This window comes from Carica papaya, chromosome 9 (genome assembly GCF_054855325.1).
Source record: "Carica papaya isolate Zhongbai chromosome 9, ASM5485532v1, whole genome shotgun sequence".
NCBI classification, from domain to species: domain Eukaryota; kingdom Viridiplantae; phylum Streptophyta; class Magnoliopsida; order Brassicales; family Caricaceae; genus Carica; species Carica papaya.
The window spans coordinates 11,561,616-11,581,985 of NC_142317.1; the positions used below are offsets into that span (position 1 = coordinate 11,561,616).

Genomic DNA, 20,370 nt, shown 5'->3' on the forward strand with positions numbered 1-20,370 from the left:
CAATGTATATTATAAATCCTCATGTGCCTTCTGAAATAGTCAACACTAGTGCAATAGCCAACCACTTCTTCATCTTTTTAAAATTGTTCTCACATTTATCTGTTTACTCGAACATTACATATTTTCTTGTCATTTAGGTCAACGATGCTGCAATCTTAGAGAATCCCTCTACAAATCTTTTGTAGTAACCTATCATTTCTAAAAAGTTTCTAATTTTTTTTACTATTGTAGGCCTTTCGCAGTTTATCACATCCTCAACCTTCAGTAGATCCATTGAAATGCCATATTTAGAAACTATATGATCAGCCATGTTGCGTGAATAGATTAAAGTATCACATATGAAAACAATGATATATCTATTAAATAACGACTTAAAAGTTTGATTCATCATATCCATAAATATAGACATAGCATTAGTTAACCCAAGTGGCATAATGAGAAATTCATTGTGCTCATATCTTGTTCTAAAGGTAGTATTGGAAATATCTTCGCCCTTGATCTTCAAGTAATGGTACCCTGATCTCAAATCTATAATTGAGAATACCTGGGATCCTTGCAAATGGTCAAACAGATCATCAATTCTAGGCAATAGATACTTAATCTTGATTGTTACCTTATTCAACTATCTATAGCTAATGTAAAGCCTCATTGTGTTATCTTTCTATTTCATGAATAGTACCAGTGCTCTCTACAGAGATATACTAGGTGATAAATCCTTTGTCTAACAATTCTTACAATTGTTTCTTCAGTTTTTCTAGTTGAATATGACCACCTGATTAGGAGTCTTAGAAGTTGCATTTACTCTGGGAATCACATCAATTGTAAATTCAACTTCTCGATTAGGAGAGAGACCTCAAAGATCCTCTGGGAACACATTTGGAAATTCTTTCACTATCAGTATCTGTAGTAAATCCATATCACCAGTCTTGTTCTCTGTCACGTACATTAAGGTAACCCCCACATATTGTTTCTAGAAATTGATGAGATTAAATGCTACAAATTAAACAAGGACTTCGAGATTCCTTAATTCCTTTAAATTAAAAGGGCTTGTCATTAAAAATGTTGAAAGTGGCTACCTAGATCATAGTCTGCACTTGTGTGATACGTGGCTAACCAATCCATACCGAAAATGATATCAAAATCATGCATATTTACTAAAATTAAATCTACCTTTAGTTCTCTATCATCAATCTCTATTATATAGTTCTTACGTACACTATCAATAATTAGTTCAGTATATGCTAGTGTAGATACTATCAGAAAGCAGTCTAATTATGGAAGTTTAACATATAACTATGATGCAAAGTAATAAGACAAAAAGGAATGTGTCAAAGAAGGGTTCATCAGAACTTTTAGTAACTGCTTAAAATCATATCCTAAATCACAGTTTGAGTCACCTATGCATCTCTCTCAGTAATGGCATAGACTCTTCCTTGTGCACTGGGCCTATTCTATTGTTGTCGGAGGGGATAATACCGAATCATGTACTATTTACTACCACATGTGAAATAACTATTAATTAGCTTGTAGTATGACTTGTTCCCATGATTTTTTCCATAATGCAGACAGTTTTGCTCAAGTACTGGAACTAGTCATGAGCTTTAGGTGCCAGAGCTCTAGGTGCAATAAATATTATCCTAAGCCTCTTGTCTAGCTATCTCAACTCTTGTGGTCTCCTCTTATTGTTGTTGGGCATAAAATTTCTTGCCCTAATTGTCTAAGCCACATTCCTGGTTGCTTATTCTAGAAGTTGAGTATGATCCAATGCCTCCTGATAGGTACTCAATCTGAGTATGAGATCATATTCCATATCTATTTACACAGACGGTGTTGGAACTTCTTTATCTTGCTTTTTTCATTTACAACCAAGTATGGAGCAAATATGAAGAGCTTTGTAAATTTCTCTGCATACTTTTAGACACTAATATTGCCCTATTTCAGCTCAATGAACTCAACTTCCTTCTGGTCGCTAATGTACTAACAAAAGTATTCCTCATAGAATGCTATCAGAAATACTTCTTAGGTCACTAGAGCTTTCAATATCTCTTTTTTCATGCAACACTAGTATGCGACGACTCCCTCAATTATAAAGCTTATCAAATGGACCTTATGCTTGGAGGTAGGTCTGATGATCTCAAACAATTTCTCAATTTGCATTATCCATTATTCAACTACAATTGGATAAGGTCCTCCTCGGAATGATGGTGGTCCGAGTCTCTTCCAAAATTCTTCCATTGATCTCCCCCACTATTTCAGATTGGTTATTGTTATGATTTAGTGTTTTGTTGTTATTGTTTGCAACATTCTATTGATTAATCACTTGTTGGCTTATTATTGTAGCCAACCCTTCCATGATCCATATTAATCGATCCAGAGTCTGTTATGTTCTATCTTATGGTGCAGGTTGCATCCTTGGCCTCACCATTTTTCCTTACATTCAAAAAATAAATTTAGGTAGAGTTTTTCAATGTTATTCTACTATTCTATCTTGTGTTCACAAAAACCTAAACATCATGTTTCAAGGGACATTTAGAAACTTGGCTCTGATATCATCAAATGTCACAACCATCTTTTATAAGGTATGACTGACACAGATTCATGAACAGTTACACATTATTATTATTTATAATATGGAAGCATATTCCTTGAAAACATATATACATTGTATATAAAAACAAGACTCTATTAGTTTACAATTCTTACAAAGATAAACATTAACCTTGATATTACAAAATTTAGAGCCTAATGTATCCCCAAAACCTTCTTAGCACTACCCACTACTCAACAATAGTGTCCTTCGTATCTAAAGAGTAATCCTTGGGTGAGATTTACTATCTCATTAAGTATCTTACTATGGAAATACAACATTTATCAAGTAATATACACATACATATATATATATTCTCATGTAAAATATCATGTACAAAATCATATATATATTTTGTATTGAGAAATCAACGTATACGTATACAAAACAGAGCATACAAAACACAAAATGAATTTATAGAGTTATAGTGCTACATTGTACAATGAGCCTAATTCATCTTAACTATGGAGGGCACAACAAATATATCCAACTGCTCCATGCCTAAGCACAAAATGCTGATAAAACCAGACTCCCAACCTCCTGGGCACATAAATATATCCCCAATACACATGAGTATGCAATCAGCATGTATAAAAAGACAAAAAGACTCCTAGAATGGTATAGATGGGTTTAAAGTTGCTGATGAGGCCAAACTCCCCCCATAATTATTAATGAGTATATTTTCAAAATCATGTACCATAAACAAAAACATAGCGGCTACTAATTTTCAATTTAAAAATAAAAAAAGATGATTTTCAAATATTTTCATAATTTTCAAAACAAATACGATAATTTGAATTTACTAATTTCAAATTAACAATATAATTAATTCATACTTAAAATATTAAAATCATGTCAATAAAACCATTGTAAGCACTTAATTCTTTAAACCCTTTTCATAGTCCCAACAGCATAATAGCCTACTCAAGTACGAATTTTATCCTTAATTTTGGATAAAACCTTGAATTATTTTATGTCTATATTTATTTTCAAATAATACCTCAATTATGTTCTAATTGACATTCTAAAATTAATTCTAAAATGAAAAAATTTGGAATTTACAAAAATTTTATAATTATACCTCTAAGGCTCTTTTGCTTTAGCCTTGTTTTCTTTCCTAGTATGGCTATGGTTCCATCTTCATTTCCTCTTTATTTCCTAACTCTTATTCTTTTTAAAATATTTCTCAAATCTCTTTAAAATTCCCTCACAATTTTCTCAAAATTTTCTTCTCTTAAAATATTATTTTCTTAATTTTTTTCTCTTCATTTTTCTTCACGCTTTTCCCTTTTTTTTCTTATCTTTTTCTTTTTATTTCTTATTTTCTTGTTATTGATTTCCCCTTCAATTCCCTCCATATTTATAGGGAGAGGGAACCATTACAAATGGATAAGTGATAGGGGAAGGTTGAGCTTCACACACCGAAACTTTCTTCTTCCCAAATGGTGCCCATCACCGTTACCAACTTAACTTCCACATTTTAAATCATTATTCAGCAAAATCTTGATTCCACAAAACCCACTCAACATCAAATGTTGATACAAAGAACAAAGGGTGAACATATTCCACACCCACTATCAGGTCGATGAAAAGGTATGTAGTATGATCGTCGATGGAGGAAGCTGCACCAACATGACAAGAACCTGCTCGTGGAAAGATTGGGACTAGCATGCACTGCTCATCCCAACCCCCCTATCAGTTGCAGTGGTTAAATGAGTGTAGTGAATTAAAGGTAACCCAATAAGTCATGGTACCCTTATCCATCAGTAAGTACAAAGATTAGGTATGTTGTGATATTGTTCCTATGCACATCAGCCATATGATACTTGGCAGGCCTTGGAAATTTAATAGACAAGTCCAATAGCATGGTCGGACTAATCACTATTCTTTATGAAAAGATGGCCTCACTCATGTTTTCATACCCCTCTAACATCAAGAGGTGTACTAGGATCAAGTGAAGGTCAAAAAGCCTTCGAGGAATACCTAAAGAGATAAAGGGAGAGAAAGATTTAGGAGTCCTCAGAGAGAAGTAAATTGGGTCCAGTAAAGACCCAAGAAAGAGAAAAAAAAAAAGAGTCTTTATGTGAGGGAACAACAGGTGAAGCAAGTAGTTTGTGAAAGAAAAAACCTCATCGTGTTGCGATATAAGGAAGTCTATCTGAACCTATCTAGCCTAACCAACCCTACCTCGAGGTATTATTTCCCTCCTCCAAGAATTTGAGGATGCTCTGTTGGAGGAAATTTCGGACGGACTTCCACTATTGTGGGAATCAAACATCATATTGATTTTATCCCCAGAGCGACCATTCCTAATCGCCCTACCTATAGGAGTAATCCGGAAGAAACTAAGGAACTCCAGCGCAAAGTGGAAGAGCTATTAGCAAAGGGGCATATTGGGGAAAGTTTAAGCCCTTGTACTATACTTGTCCTACTAGTATCCAAACAAGAAAGTTCCTAGAGAATGTGTGTCGACTATCGGACTGTTAAAAAAATTATCGTAAAGTATAGGCACCCAGTTCCTCAGTTAGATGACATGCTAGATGAACTTAGTGAGGTAAACATTTTCACCAAAATCGATCTCAAAAGTGGGTACCACCAAATTAGGATGAACTCTAGAGATGAGTGAAATACGGCATTCAAAACTAAGTATAGCCTCTATGAATGGCTCCTAATGCCTTTTAGCCTTTCAAACAACCCTAGTACTTTCATGAGACCTATGAACCATATCTTACAACCTTTCCGAGGAAAATTCGTAGTTGTGTACTTTGATGATATCATAATCTACAGCAAGGATCTAGATGAACATATCCAGCATATTTGTTACATTCTTGAGGTTCTACGAAGGGAACAGTTATATCCTAATGCGAAGAAATGTACCTTATGTAGTTATAAATTGACCTTCTTAAGATTCATAATGAGTGCTCGTGGTATTAAGGTTGATGAAGAAAAAATAAAAGACATTAGAGAATGGCCTCCATAGAAAAATACGAGTGAAGTGAGAAGCTTCCATGGGCTAGTCAATTTCTATCGCAGGTTTGTTAAAGATTTCAATTCCATCGCGACACCTTTAAATGAGTTGGTTAAAAAGGACATCAAATTCGTGTGGATTGATAAACAGGAATCCGTCTTTACCCTGTTAAAGAAAAAGTTGTGCTCTGCCCCTATACTTGTTTTACCTGACTTTAATAAAACATTTGAGTTTGAATGTGATGCTTCAAAAATAGATATAGGAGCTATATTGATGCAAGAAGTGTGCTTGATAGCCTACTTTATTGAGAAACTTAGTGGTGCACCACTTAACTACTCGACCTATGATAAGGAGCTATATAACTTGGTACAATCCTTAGAAGTGTGGCAACATTACTTGTCACCAAAATAATTTGTGATTCAAACCAATCACGAATCCCTTAAGCACTTAAAGGACCAAGGTAAACTCAAGTATCGATATGGTAAGTGAGTAGAGTTCATAGAAATGTTCTCCTATGTGGTCAACTATAAGCAAAAGAAAGATAACATCGTTGTGGATGCATTATCTCAAAAGTACGCACTTCTCTCCACTTCAAGTTCCAAATTTTTAGGATTTGAGCATATAAAAGAGATGTACACTAATGATAAAGATTTTTCCTCTGTTTATCAAGGTAATGAGAACTATGTTTTCCACAAATATCACCGAAGTGATGGGTTCCTCCTAAGGAAAAATAGGCTCTGTGTACCAAGCTATTCCATTAGGGAATTAATGGTACAAAAAGCACATAATGGGGGACTCATGGGACATTTTGGGGTAGCAAAAACTCTAGATATGTTACAGGAACACTTATACTGACCAAACATAAAGAGAGATGTCAAACGCATCTATAGTTAGTGTATAACACATAGGCAAACTAAGTCTAGAGTAATACCTCATGGCATATACACCCTGCTACTTGTACCCACCGTCTGGTCGGTTGACATCTCTATTGACTTTGCTCTAGGGTTGCCTAGGACAAGCAAAGGTCATGATAAAGTATTTATTGTGGTAGACTGTTTTAGCAAAATGGCCTATTTTATTGCATGCCATAAAACAGATGATGTCATAAATATCACAAATTTGTTCTTTGAGGACGTCATAAAACTTCACAGTATACCTAAAACAATTGTGAGTGATAGGGACGTTAAGTTCCTCAGCCACTTTTGGAGAGTGTTGTGAGAAAAACTAGCGATAAAATTGTTATTCTCCACTACCTATCACCCCCAAACTGATGGGCAAACTAAGGTGATAAATAGGACCCTAGGATCTCTTCTAAGAGTCGTGGCATCGCCTTTCAAGATAATATATAGTTTTAATCCTTAAACTCCATTAGATCTAATCCATGTTCTTGTGCAAGAAGTGAAAAATACAGATGGATAGCAGCGCGCCAAACTCATTAAAACCATAGATAAGAAAAATCGAAAACACATATAAAACAAAATGAATCTTATGCCCACAATGCTAACAAGGGATGGAAACACATCATTTTCAAACCAGGAGACTGGGTATAGGTTACTTGAGAAACGATAGATTCCCTAAACAGCAAAAATTTAAGCTGAATCCTCGGAAAGAAAAACCATTCCAAGTTTTAAAGCGTATCAATGACAATGCCTACAAGATCAATCTACCAGGTGAATATGAAGTGTCCACTACTTTTAATATATATGATCTCTCGCCTTTTAATATAGGTGAAAATTCGAGGACGAATCTTTCTAAAGAAAGGGGGGATGATGCAAGAACCATCACAAAGGATATTCTAATAAAATAGGAAGAGACGTAGGACACTGAAACCCATGACAAACTAGGGTGAATAGGGAGATAAGCCTAGTTTCCCATAGACCCTACTTTTAATATATATGATCTCTCGCCTTTTAATATAGGTGAAAATTCGAGGACGAATCTTTCTAAAGAAAGAGGGGATGATGCAAGAACCATCACAAAGGATATTCTAATAAAAGAGGAAGAGACGTATGACACTGAAACCCATGACAAACTAGGGCGAATAGGGAGATAAGCCTAGTTTCCCATAGACCCATTCACTCGAAGTCGGGCCTGCAAGCTTCAAGGAATTTTTAATTTGATAGTACATGACTAGATAAGCAACACAGTCAACAATGAAGCACAAAGAAAGGCCCAAAGTCCAGTGCAATAGTGGAAGACAAATGCAACATACATAAACTACCTCTAACACATGGGTAACAAGCATGGGAGTCCACCCGCAAATGCAGGGGACTCACACGTGTGAAACAGCATGCGAGCATGTGACAAAAGCAACTCGCATGCCTAGCGTACGTGGCATACGCGCAAGACACGAGTGACATACTCACGGAACCATGCATTTATGCGAGCCCGGGGTTATATGTACTACCACCCATGGAGGCACAACCCATGGCCTAAGAGAGGAAGACCTGCGGCAAGTAGGCCCAACTTGGTCGCCCCATGTAGAGAGGCCAGAAACTGGCCTTGTTGGCCTAAACGAACAAGCCCGTGACCACCAACGGGCCTGCCTTGTGCAACCCGAACAGGCCGGTTGGCCCAACCTATTGGGTTCTCCAAAATCAGCCCCCTTCCCACCTTTTTAATTAAATAAATTATTTTCAATTATTCTAAGGCCGTAGTTTCAATTCCTAATGTTTTAATTTAATTCCCACATGTCTAAATTAATTTTCTCATGTATTTTACATGAAAATGAGATGGGATAAAGTCTTATTTTATTTTTATTATTATTTTAATATAAATTCTCTCCCTATGATTATTTAATTAATTATCTTGTATTTAAATGGGATAGAATAAATATTTTATTACATAATTATTCTAGAATTAGATAGAATTTTATCTAGATTATTATTTTATTAATTTTTTAAGAGATTATAATCATCTAGAATTATCCCAGGGAGTGCTATAAATAGGCCTTTGTCTATAGGTTGCAAACACACCTATTACAATCAATCTGAGAAAAATTCTTGAAAGCTTAGGTTTTTCTTCTATTAACATTTTTGTTAATTTAGCTTCTTCAAGTTCTTTGAAGAGCAGGAGTCCTTAAAAGTCTTATTAAGCCAAGAAATGAGGATCAACTAATCAGTTAGTTTGCAACGTTTTTCCTTTCCTTATTTTATTTTTTCTATTATTTGTTTTTGCATTCCTTTTAGGATTGTAGATTCAATTAGAGGAAGGAGTTTTTTAGGTAGTTAAGTTTTGGTATTGTATAACATTAAGTAGGTTATAGGAGTTTATTCGATCCTCCCTATGCTCTCCCACGTCAACATGGGTCACCGTAAATCAAAAAGTAAAGAGTTAGCTTATTAACTCATTGAGTCCATCCCTTATACAACGATTTATTCGCCTTCCCACAGCCAAGGAAATATAGTAAACTGTATCAAGGAATTTTTATGATAGATTATATGAAAATCGTCTATTTAAATTAAGTTAGAAGACCTTTTCTACCACACAAAATGGTAGACCACTGTCTATTTACTATAATGAACTTGTTGCTATTTTTTAGAAAATTGATCATAGGACTAACTCTCAAGTAGAAACAGTTGAAAGAGTTGTCCAGTTGCATTTTGCAATGGCTAGACTTCGAGTTCATATTTTTTTAAGTGGACTTGATTTTGAGTTTGATCAAGTTCATGGAGAAATCTTGTAAAAAGATCCAAAACTGGAATTAGAGAGTGTATATGTACATATAAGAAAAGACTACCAATAACGACAGACAATGGGAGGTTCTCAAGTGATTACAGAAAGCTCAGCCATGCTTGTTAATTGAAAACCGAATGGATTATCCTTGACATCACCAAAACTTGAAATAATCAATCCATTGGAAAGTCCAACAATTTTGTGTGCAGCCATTAGGGTGAGACATGTCATTTTAAAAAATAATGCTATGAAATCATTAGTTATCCTAAATGATGGGATTTCTCAAAGAAACCACAGAAAAAGATTGTAGGGAAAACTACGACGAGATCGTCTAAGGAAGTTGAATTTAATACGAAAGATAATTTGCAGCTTATAGCAAATGTTGTTCACCCAGGTATTCTCAATCAAACAAATATTTTTTCTGTAACTTCTAAGAATACAACTTGGATTATTAATACAGGTGGATCTGATCATATGACTAAAGACCCTTCCCAGTTACAATCCATTTGTTCATCTTCTTAATCCATTATATTTACAGCTAATGGGAGTACAAGTCCTGTTACTAGAGAAGGATATGCCATTTTGTCTGATACACTTACTTTGGATATAGTTATTATTATCATATCTCTTGAATATAACTTTTTACATGAGACAAATTACCTTATCTCTTGATTCGGCAATAACATTTTGACCTTATTTTTATGTATTTCAGGATATTTTTACCCAAAAGATTTTTGTTTATGATATTAAACGAGGCAAAATCTACTATTTGAATTGACAAAAAATGGGGAACAAAAATTTAATCGTACATGTCAAACTAATAGTGAAGAGAAAGCTTGAACAATTATATGGTTATGACATAGAAGATTGGGGCATCTTTCTTTTAGATATCTTTAAAATTGTAACCACTTTTATTTTTGAACCTGGATGTTTCTGATTTTTATTGTGATATTTGTGAGCCGGCTAAAAGCCATTGTATTCCTTACTTACCTAGTAAGAATAAATGTTCTAAACTTTTTGTTGTCATACACTCTAATATTTGAGGCCCTGCAAAGGTTCCTTCTCTATCTAAAGCTTTATATTTTGTTACATTCATTGATGAATGTACTAGGATGACTTGGGTGTCCTTGGTTCAGAGAAAAATTGATGTTTTTATAGCTTCACAAACATTTCATAGTTTGGTGGGAACTCAATATCAATGCAAGATTTGTGTTTGGTGATCTGACAACATAAAAGAGCTTGTTGATGCAAAGTTTAAAAATTTTCTTAACTAAAAAAGTATTCGACATCATACCTCTTGCACATATACTTTGTAACATAATGGGATGGCAGAGAAGAAGAATAGGCAAATAATGGGGGTGGTTCATGCATCGCTTTTTGATATGAATATGCCTTGGTTCTATTGGGATGAGGCTATAAAATATGCTGCTTATTTAATCAATCAGACACCTTCTAGACTATTAAATTTCCAAACACCATAACAAAAGATTTAATCTATTTAATCAATCTTTTTTCTCCATTCTACTATGAAACTTAAAGTAGACGAAAATATTAATCGATATAAGCCGAGACTAGTTGCAAAAGAGTATACACAGAAGTATGGGGTGGATTACCAAGAGACATTTGCACTAGTAACTAAACTAAATACAATTCGCATTCTCTTATATATAGCAGCAAATCGAGACTGGCCCTTGTAATAATTTGATGTTAAGAATGCATTTCTTAACAGAAACCTAGAAGAAGAAGTTTATATGGAGTTGTCACCAAGATTTATGCAAAATTCTTCAAGTAAAAATAAAGTCTATAAATTAAAGAAGTCATTGTATGGACTTAAGCAGTCACTAAGAGCATGGTTTAGAAGGTTTTCTGCAGCAATGAAAGCTTTTGTTATAAGCAAAGTAATTCATATCATACTTTGTTTATAAAGAATAAAGAAGGGAAGGTAACGACTTTAATTTTGTACGTTAATGACATGGTCTTAACAAGATATGATTCTTGTGGAATGAAGTTATTATAAGAATATTTGGATACTGAATTCGAAATGAAGGACCTAGGACAACTTAAATACTTCTTAGGTATTGAAATAACCATATTGAACACGAGATTTTCCTTTCACAGTGAACATGTGCTGGATCTTTTGACTAAGACTGGAATGCTTGCTTGTAAGCCGATAGACACACCCATGGAAATGAATCACAAGGTTGAAATTTTTTCAAACCAAGCTTTAACAGATATTGGTCGATATCAACAGATGGTTGGGAGATTAATTTATTCGACACACACCAGGCCAGATATATCCTTCGATGTAAGTGTCGTCAGACAATTCATGCATGCATTAAGCGAAGATCATTAAAATGCAAAGTACTAAATCTTGAGATACTTAAAGGTGCTCCCGACAGAGGTTTATTATTTTCAAAAAATAACTCCTCAATAATTGAAGAATACACAGATGCTGATTGGGCAGGTGATCAAATGACTAGATGATCCATTTCTGGTTATTTTGCTTTCATGGAAGGTAACCTGGTCACATGGAAAAGCAAAAAATAAAAGATTGTTGCAAGATCAAGTGCAAAAGCTGAATTTCAAGGAATGACTCATGGAATATGTGAATTGTTATAGATCAAGTGTATTTTAAAAGATTTCAGAATTAAATATGAGAAACCTATAAATTTTTATTATGAAAATACAACTGTTATTGAGATTGCACAAAATCATATACAACATGATCGCACTAAATATATTGATATTTATATACACTTCATCAAGAAAAAAATGGATCAAAAGATTACACTTTTTTTCTTTGTCAAATTTGAAAATTAGTTAGTTGACATTCTCACAAAAACAGTTACTGGAAAAAGATTCTCTGAAATGACCAACAAGTTAGGCATGATAGACGTTTATGCTCCAACTTAATGAGCAATGTTGACATGAGTTGTAAATTATTAATTAATGTTATAAATTATTATATTAATTGCTAAATTATTGTTGTAGATTACTCTCTTAGTATCATAATTATGGAAACATGATTAACTAATTTTTGTATAATAATTTTTATTTTTTTTATGTGATATAATTGTATCTTTATATTAACTCTGAATATAGAAGAATAGGTATCCGTGAGTTAGTTACAAATTCTATTGTTTTACATAAACTAATACCATCTACTCTAATTATTTTTCTCTTATAGATACTTATATTATCCATCACGTATTATTGTTTACATTGTTTGGCTTTCTGTTTTTTTTTTTTAACTACTATTTTTATTTCACTTCATTTACATATGTCTTTGTGAATAACCTAATGTAGTTGTTCTCTTTCTTTTATGCAGTAAATATATACTTATATCTAAATGTCATATAATGTATGAACTAAATTGAATCGTTATAAAATTAAAATTTAAATGAATTAGTAACATTAAATAATAAGAAATGAACTCTAATAAATAATTTAAAATATATAATAATAATTTTTCTAATCATACTCAACTTCTAAACTTTTAAAAATGAGATTAATCATTAAATCCTGATAAAAATCTACTATCTACTCTCAACATAAGAGTGATGTTCTATTTTGATATTACTTTAAATTTATCTAACTAACTTATTTCGTATTTTTAAAGATATAATGTTTGAAAATTGAAACATGTTAAAAACTTGATGTACATATATATTTTTATAACTCAACCATTTGTGTGTATATATATATTTATATATATTTTACAAGAGGTTAGAGTTGCTAACTATTTGTATTTATACACACCACCTCCTGTATATATAGCTCAAGCAGTCTAGAAAAGATTTTTCATAGCCATAACAAAATTTTGAAACCAAAAAAAGAAAGTTCGTATATGTTGACGAGGGTAGCCAGACAACAAACCATAAATAACTATTATCTCTATTTTCCACGTCACCCAAGAAAGAGCACCTGAATGTGATATTACTTTAATACCCTTGGAAGACACTGACATTTTCTAAAAAAACCAGGGGCAGGCAGATCTGTACATGGATACAAGACTACTAGATCTGTACATGATTAATTCAATTTCATTTACCTCTTTCTGCTTAACTCAGCGAATCTTAACCGTTCCAATAAATTAACGGCCAAGATCCATTGAGACTTCTTGCAGTACGACACTGCCAAAATATGACCATACATTTTCACCATTGAGACTTTTTCACTGACAGGACCAGAGCGCGTGCATATACGCTCAAGTGTATTGTCCTAGCTTTTGACGTTGTGTATAGGTTGGAAAGGAAATGACGATTGGCACGTGGCGTATACGTCCCTCTAGAGAGAGTGAACTATGTAAGTTTATTTATTATTATTATTATTATTTTATCTCATGAGAAGGCCAATAATTTTGGAGTTTTCAGGTTTAAGAATTTTCTTTTCTTTTTTCTTTTTTCTAATAATGGAAATTAAAATTAGCATTTCTTGTTCAGCTCTTGGGATATTTTTCTTTGAGAATTTTCAGTATTACTAAAGCCATAGCTTCATTCTCTTTGGTATGTTTTTAGGATTGATATATCTTTGAACTCTTTTTTATGAATTAATATAGTAAACTTGTGTTTTGTTATATATATCTTTTTTTAAGAAAAAAAAATCTAAATCTTCATTATAAATCTTTGAATTTTGCAAGAAAACGAAAGATATTTTCTTTTTATTGAAAAGTATTTTGAAGAAAGATTTGTAAGGTGTGAGCTTGGTATCGAGATCAACAAACATTGTAAAAATTAAAGCTTAATGTGTTGAGAAAAAAATAGTTGTATTTAGAGGAACACATTTGAGAGATAAAGTTAGGTACCTTGAGAAAAATAAACAGTTGTAATCGAGTTTTTTATTAGTGAAAGTTTTAAAATGATCAACTTGAGAAGATGATATAACACAAGTTGTGCAACATCCTAGATACCTGGTGGGGTAAAAAAGAGTGTGATAACAAAAACATATACAAGTGTAAGTATATATATATATATACTTATATAGCAAAAAAAATAGAAATCTCTTACAATAAAATCAAATATTCATTTACACCTAAGGCCAAAAGTTGGTTATCAAAATACGAATATACAAAAGTAAGAGTCATTATAATAATTACAAACAAGTATCATTAGAGTGCAGACAAAATATTGCACTCGTAAATATCTTAAGGATCCAAGAAGGGATCCAAATAAGGTTAAAGGGCAACTCAGCGAGCGAATCATCACTTCCATCATATGAGAGAGGCATGGATTGGTGTGAGTTCTATAAACTCAGTAAAAAAAATTATATAAACTACACAACTAAGGTTTAAAAAATGATTAACTTTCATAATAAAACGTCATTTTTTTAACTAAACAACTTACCTCAGATATCTCTATAGGACGAGTTCAATTTAAATGTGTAGAAGAGATCGTTATTTCTTTATAAAAATATATGAACATCATCGATATATTAAATAACAAAGGCATAAAAAATATAAAGTCATTCATAAATCAAACAATTCAGTATAAACTAGTTGAACAAACCAAGAACACAATAAGATCAAGATAAATTAAAAGAATCATCATACAAAATTGTCATACTGTATCAACAACTATTCTAGTCAATATTTGTATTTTATTTAACTCTTCTACTGAAATCTGCACAAAATCGTTCTAACATATATCCAATGAGGGCAAAGGAGATTCTTAACTACTATTGTGAATGACTAATTAATTCTATTTCCATATTGGGTCGGTTCCATTTTTACGTTGGGTATAATTTATGACCACAATTGTACGTTGCCACTGTGGCTCGACATATCATATCGTATATCTACTCTCATCAACGAAAATGCCAATTATTTATATGGAGCGGTTCACCAACATTTCATATTTAGAATAAGGAGAGACAAAAACTCTTCAAAAGTAACAATTAAATGAGTTTTTATTCTTTTCTCTTTTATATTCGACGTTCAATCATAATTACTTTTATACTTAGAATTCAGTGAGGATCTAAGTACATGTTCGGCCCAATGCTCATTTACCCGGACTTGACTTTTGGGTCATCCTCTTAAGTCAAGACTCATTAGTATAACCATCTTCGACATTATCAATATATAGCGAATGACCAAACCCGCATGCATTTTTCAATCATCATGTTTTTATGCATCATAGTTATTATTTCCATAATTCATATTCAAATGAGCAATAATCAATCACCATAAAGATTTATGCATCAAAATCATCATACTCAATAATTCTGTATTTTTATATCTAAAAAAACAATCGTCAATCATAATAGAATTCATGCATCATAAATCATTTAAATTATTCTTTCTAGAAAACACACTTAGGAATATTAAAAAAAAACTAAAAGAATTCCTTATCAAAACCGAAGTCATATTAGTCTCTAGAAAAGGAATGAAGGATTTTTAGTTCTAGTTGTATAACTTCTTAAACTTCTACTTTCTTATCTTTGTTCTTGCCTATTTTTCTCACTAAAATTCTCTCTCTCTCTCTCTCTAAAGTCCCTAGAATGAAAAAGGGAAAATGGTGAGAAAAATATGAAGAGAGATGGGTCTTTAAATAGCCATGGATGGGTGACACGCGACACTTATCTAGATGGGACACGTGGTGGGTAAGTGCCCTAAAAGTTGCTACAGCATAGGGTGGTGTACCCACAAAAGTGGTAAGACTGCGGACGAGATAACTTGTCACGTCTGCACACGGGAAGGCATGTTCACGTGGCAGGAAGGCATGTCTGCACGGCTGCTAGCACACATGGCCTGCGTGGGCTGCGCGCGCACAAGCAAACATGTCGTGCATTATGCCCGCATAGAGCATGCGTAGGCACTTGCGTGCATGTCTGCATGCACAGTGCGCGGACATGCATGCACGGTGTCACGCAGGGGCTGACACACAGGCCCACACGAGTTGGTGGTATAATTTTGGAAAGATGACTCATTTTCTTAGATATCCTAAAGGATTTTCTACCTACAGCCTCAGTTGTAAGGGATTTGGTCTGCGTAACTACTCTGATACCATCTGTGACATTCCAAATGCTAATTAAGGCATAAGGATTCCAGATACAGAAACAGATTACGGGTGCATGATAGATAATTGTATGCAACAGAGCAAATTATTATAAATCCCTTATCAAAATATATGAGTTCCTATTACACATATATATAACTCAAGCCAGAAGTGGCAGTAAAATACAAATATCAAAATACAAAAAGGGTCACTTCTTTCACTATATGAATGAACTCATCAGAGTACGGTACAAGTCATACACTCAAGGTTTGTGGATCCACTGGATCCTCATACACTTCAAGGGATAGGTCAGCAATCGAATAAGGAAAAGAGTACTTAAATAACCTCATAAGATTTTAAAAGTGAATAATTTTGTTATCAATACTTACCATCAGGGATCACATCAGGGTCATTTCTTACTTTATGAAAATAATTTAATGGGTGCAACATGAGAACTTCCTAAGAGGTCACCCATCTTAGTACTACTCTCACCCAAGTACACTTAGATGCGTAGTTCTTATAGGATCCGGTGAATTAGTGTTGGGATGATCGCACCCGTTTCATTCCGTGCTGCAAATACATACACTCCTTCTCATTCCTTCCCCCCTCCCATCATTTGTTTCCTTGTGTGCGCACACTACATCTCTTCTTCTCGTTCTAATATCAAGTAAAATATCCTGGCGCCTTGACTCATAATTGCGAATAAATCGGCAGATCATAGTTCCAGTGGCACGTAACGTCGAACGCCCCATCTGCAAAAAAAAAATAGTTGCAAGACGAGGACTTCCCAGGAGGTCACCCATCTTAGTACTACTATCGCCCAAGCACACTTAACTGCAAAGTTTTGATGGGATCCGGTGCATTAGTGCATCCATTTCATTCCGTGCTGCAAATAGATATACTCCTTCTCCTTCCCTCCCCCCTCCCGCCATTTGTTTCCTTGTGCGTGCACACTGCACCACTACTTCTCATTCTAATATCAAGTTTGCCTTGACTCATATTTACAAATAAACTGGCGGACCATAATTCAAGTCACGTGTAACGTCGAACGCCTCATCTGTAAAAAAATAAGGGCAACACGAGGACTTCCCAGGAGGTCACCCAATCCTAGTACTACTCTCGCCCAAGCACACTTAAGTGCAGAGTTCAGATGGGATCCGGTGCATTAGTGCTGGTATGATCGCACCCATTTCATTCCTCGCTGCAAATACATACACTCATTCTCCTTCCCTTCCCCCTCCCATCATTTGTTTTCTTATGCGTGCACACTGCACCTCTGCTTCTCGTTCTAATATCAAGAAAAATGTCTGGCGACTTGACTTACAGTTGTGAATAAATAGGCAGACCATAGGTCTAATCGAGTGTAACGTCGAATGCCCGATCTGTAAAAAAAATAGGTGCAAGACGAGGACTTCCCAGGAGGTCACCCATCCTAGTACTACTTTCGCCCAAGCACACTTAACTGCAAAGTTTTGATGGGATCCAGAGCATTAGTGCTGGTATGATCGTACCAATTTCATTATGCGTTGCAAATACATACACTCATTCTCCTTCCATCCTTGCTCCTGTTATTTGTTTCCATGTGCGTGCACATTGCACCTTTACTTCTCGTTCTAATATCAAGATAAATGCCCCGGTGCCTTGACTCACATTTGTGAATAAACCAGCGGACTATAGTTCCAGTCGCGCGTAACATCGAACGCCTCATCTATAAAAAAATGGGTGCAACACGAGAACTTCCCAGGAGGTCACCCAATCCTAGTACTACTCTCATCCAAGTACAGTTAACTACGGAGTTCTAATGGGATCCAGTGCATAAGTTCTGGTATGATCGTACCAGTTTCATTCCACGCTTCAAATACATACACACCCTCTCCTTCCCTCTCGCTCCCGTGATTTGTTTTCTTATGCGTACACACTGCACCTCTGCTTCTCATTGTAATATGAAGTAAAAAACCCCGGTACCTTGACTCACATTTGTGAATAAACTAGCAGACCATAATTCCAGTCTCGCATAACGTTGGTCGCCCAATCTGCAAAAAAATGGGTGCAACATGAGAACTTCCCAAGAGGTCACCCATCTTAGTACTACTCTCGCTCAAGTACACTTAAGCGGAGTTTTGATGGGATCCGGTGCATCAGTGCTGGTATGATCGCACCTGTTTCATTCCCCTGCAAATACATACACTCTTTCTCCTTCCCTCACCCTCTCATCATTTGTTTCCTTGTGCGTGCACAATACTCCTCTACTTCTCATTCTAATATCAAATAAAATGCCCCGGCGCCTTGACTCACATTTATGAATAAACAAGCAGACTATAGTTCTAGTCGTGTGTAACGTCGAATGCCTCATTTGTAAAAAAATAGGTACAACACGAGAACTTCCCAAGAGGTCACCCATTATAGTACTCCCCTCGCTCAAGCAAACTTCACTACGGAGTTCTGATGGAATCCGGTGTATTAATACTGGTATGATCGCACCCATTTCATTATGGGTTGCAAATACATACACTCTTTCTCCTTCGCCCCCCTTCTCGTCATTTGTTTCCCAGTGTGTGCACACTACATCTTTGCTTCTCGTTCTAATATCAAGTAAAATGCCTCAGTGCCTTGACTCACATTTGCGAATAAACCAGCAAACTATAGTTCCAGTTGCGCGTAACATCAAACGCCCCATCTGTAAAAAAATAGGTACAACATGAGGACTTTCTAGGAGGTCACCCATCCTAGTACTACTCTCGCTCAAGCACACTTAACTGCAAAGTTCTGATGGGATCCAAAGTACTAGTGCTGGAATGATCATACACATTTCATTACGCCCTGCAAATACATACACTCATTCTCCTTCCCTCCCCCCTCCTGTCATTTCTTTCCTTGTGCGTGCACACTACACCTCTACTTCTCGTTCTAATAGCAAGTAAAATGCCCCAACGCCTTGACTCACATTTATAAATAAACCAGCGGACCATAATTCCAGTCACGCGTAATATTGAATGCCCCATCTGCAAAAAAATGGGTGCAATAAGAGGACTTCCAAGGAGGTCATCCATCCTTGTACTACTCTCGTCCAAGTACACTTAGCTGTGGAGTTCTGATGGGATCCGGAGCATTAGTGCTTGTATGATCGTACCCATTTCATTACGGGCTGCAAATACATACACTCCTTCTCCTTCCTCCCCCTCCCGTTATTTGTTTCCTTGTGTGTGCACACTACACCTCTGCTTCTTGTTCTAATAACATAGTTCCAGTCGCGTGTAACGTCGAATGCCCCATCTACAAAAAAATATGTGAAACACGAGGACTTCCCAAGAGGGCACTCATCCTAGTACTACTATCGCCCAAGCACACTTAACTGCGGAGTTCTGATTGGATCCAGTGTATTAGTACTGGTATGATCGCACTCGTTTTATTCCATGCTATAAATATATACACTCCCTCTCCTTCCCTCTCCCTCTCGTAATTTGTTTTCTTATACGTGTACACTGCTCATCTACTTCCCATTCTAATATTAAGTAAAATGTCCCGGTGCCTTGACTTATATTTGTGAATAAACCAGCGGACCATAGTTCCAGTTGCGCATAACCTTGAACGCTCCATCTGCAAAAAAATTGGTGCAACACGAAAAGTTCGCAGGAGGTCACCCATCTTAGTACTACTCTCGCTCAAACACACTTAACTGCGGAGTTTTGAGGGGATCCAGTGCATTAGTGCTGGTATGAACTCACCTGTTTCATTCTGCACTGCAAATACGTAAATTCCCTCTCCTTCACTCCCCCTCCTGTCATTTATTTCCTTGTGCGTGCACACTGCACATCTTCTTCTCATTCTAATATCAAGTAAAATACCTCAATGCCTTGACTCACACTTGCGAATAAACCAGTAGACCATAATTTCAGTCGTGCGTAACGTCGTACGCCAAATCTACAAAAAAATGGGTGCAACACGAGAACTTCCCAGGAGGTCACCCTTTAGTACTACTCTCACCCAAGTACACTTAAATACGGAGTTCTGATGGGATCCAGTGAATTAGTGCTGGTATGATCGCACCCGTCTCATTCCGCACTGCAAATACATACACTCATTCTCCTTCCTTCCCCCTCCTGTCATTTGTTTCCATGTGCGTGCACACTGCTCCTCTGCTTCTCGTT

General features: G+C 35.3%; 6 pseudogenes; all 6 read right to left on the reverse strand.

Moving 5' to 3' along the window:
* Positions 1 to 17,290: 17,290 nt before the first annotated feature.
* LOC148239825 (5S ribosomal RNA) lies at positions 17,291 to 17,410 on the reverse strand (annotated as a pseudogene).
* A 206-nt stretch (positions 17,411 to 17,616) lies between these two features.
* LOC148239826 (5S ribosomal RNA) lies at positions 17,617 to 17,735 on the reverse strand (annotated as a pseudogene).
* A 206-nt stretch (positions 17,736 to 17,941) lies between these two features.
* Positions 17,942 to 18,061, reverse strand: LOC148239827 (5S ribosomal RNA; annotated as a pseudogene).
* Positions 18,062 to 18,586: 525 nt separating this feature from the next.
* Positions 18,587 to 18,705, reverse strand: LOC148239828 (5S ribosomal RNA; annotated as a pseudogene).
* An 801-nt stretch (positions 18,706 to 19,506) lies between these two features.
* Positions 19,507 to 19,625, reverse strand: LOC148239829 (5S ribosomal RNA; annotated as a pseudogene).
* Positions 19,626 to 20,154: 529 nt separating this feature from the next.
* On the reverse strand, positions 20,155 to 20,271 carry LOC148239830 (5S ribosomal RNA; annotated as a pseudogene).
* Between the last annotated feature and the right edge of the window lie 99 nt (positions 20,272 to 20,370).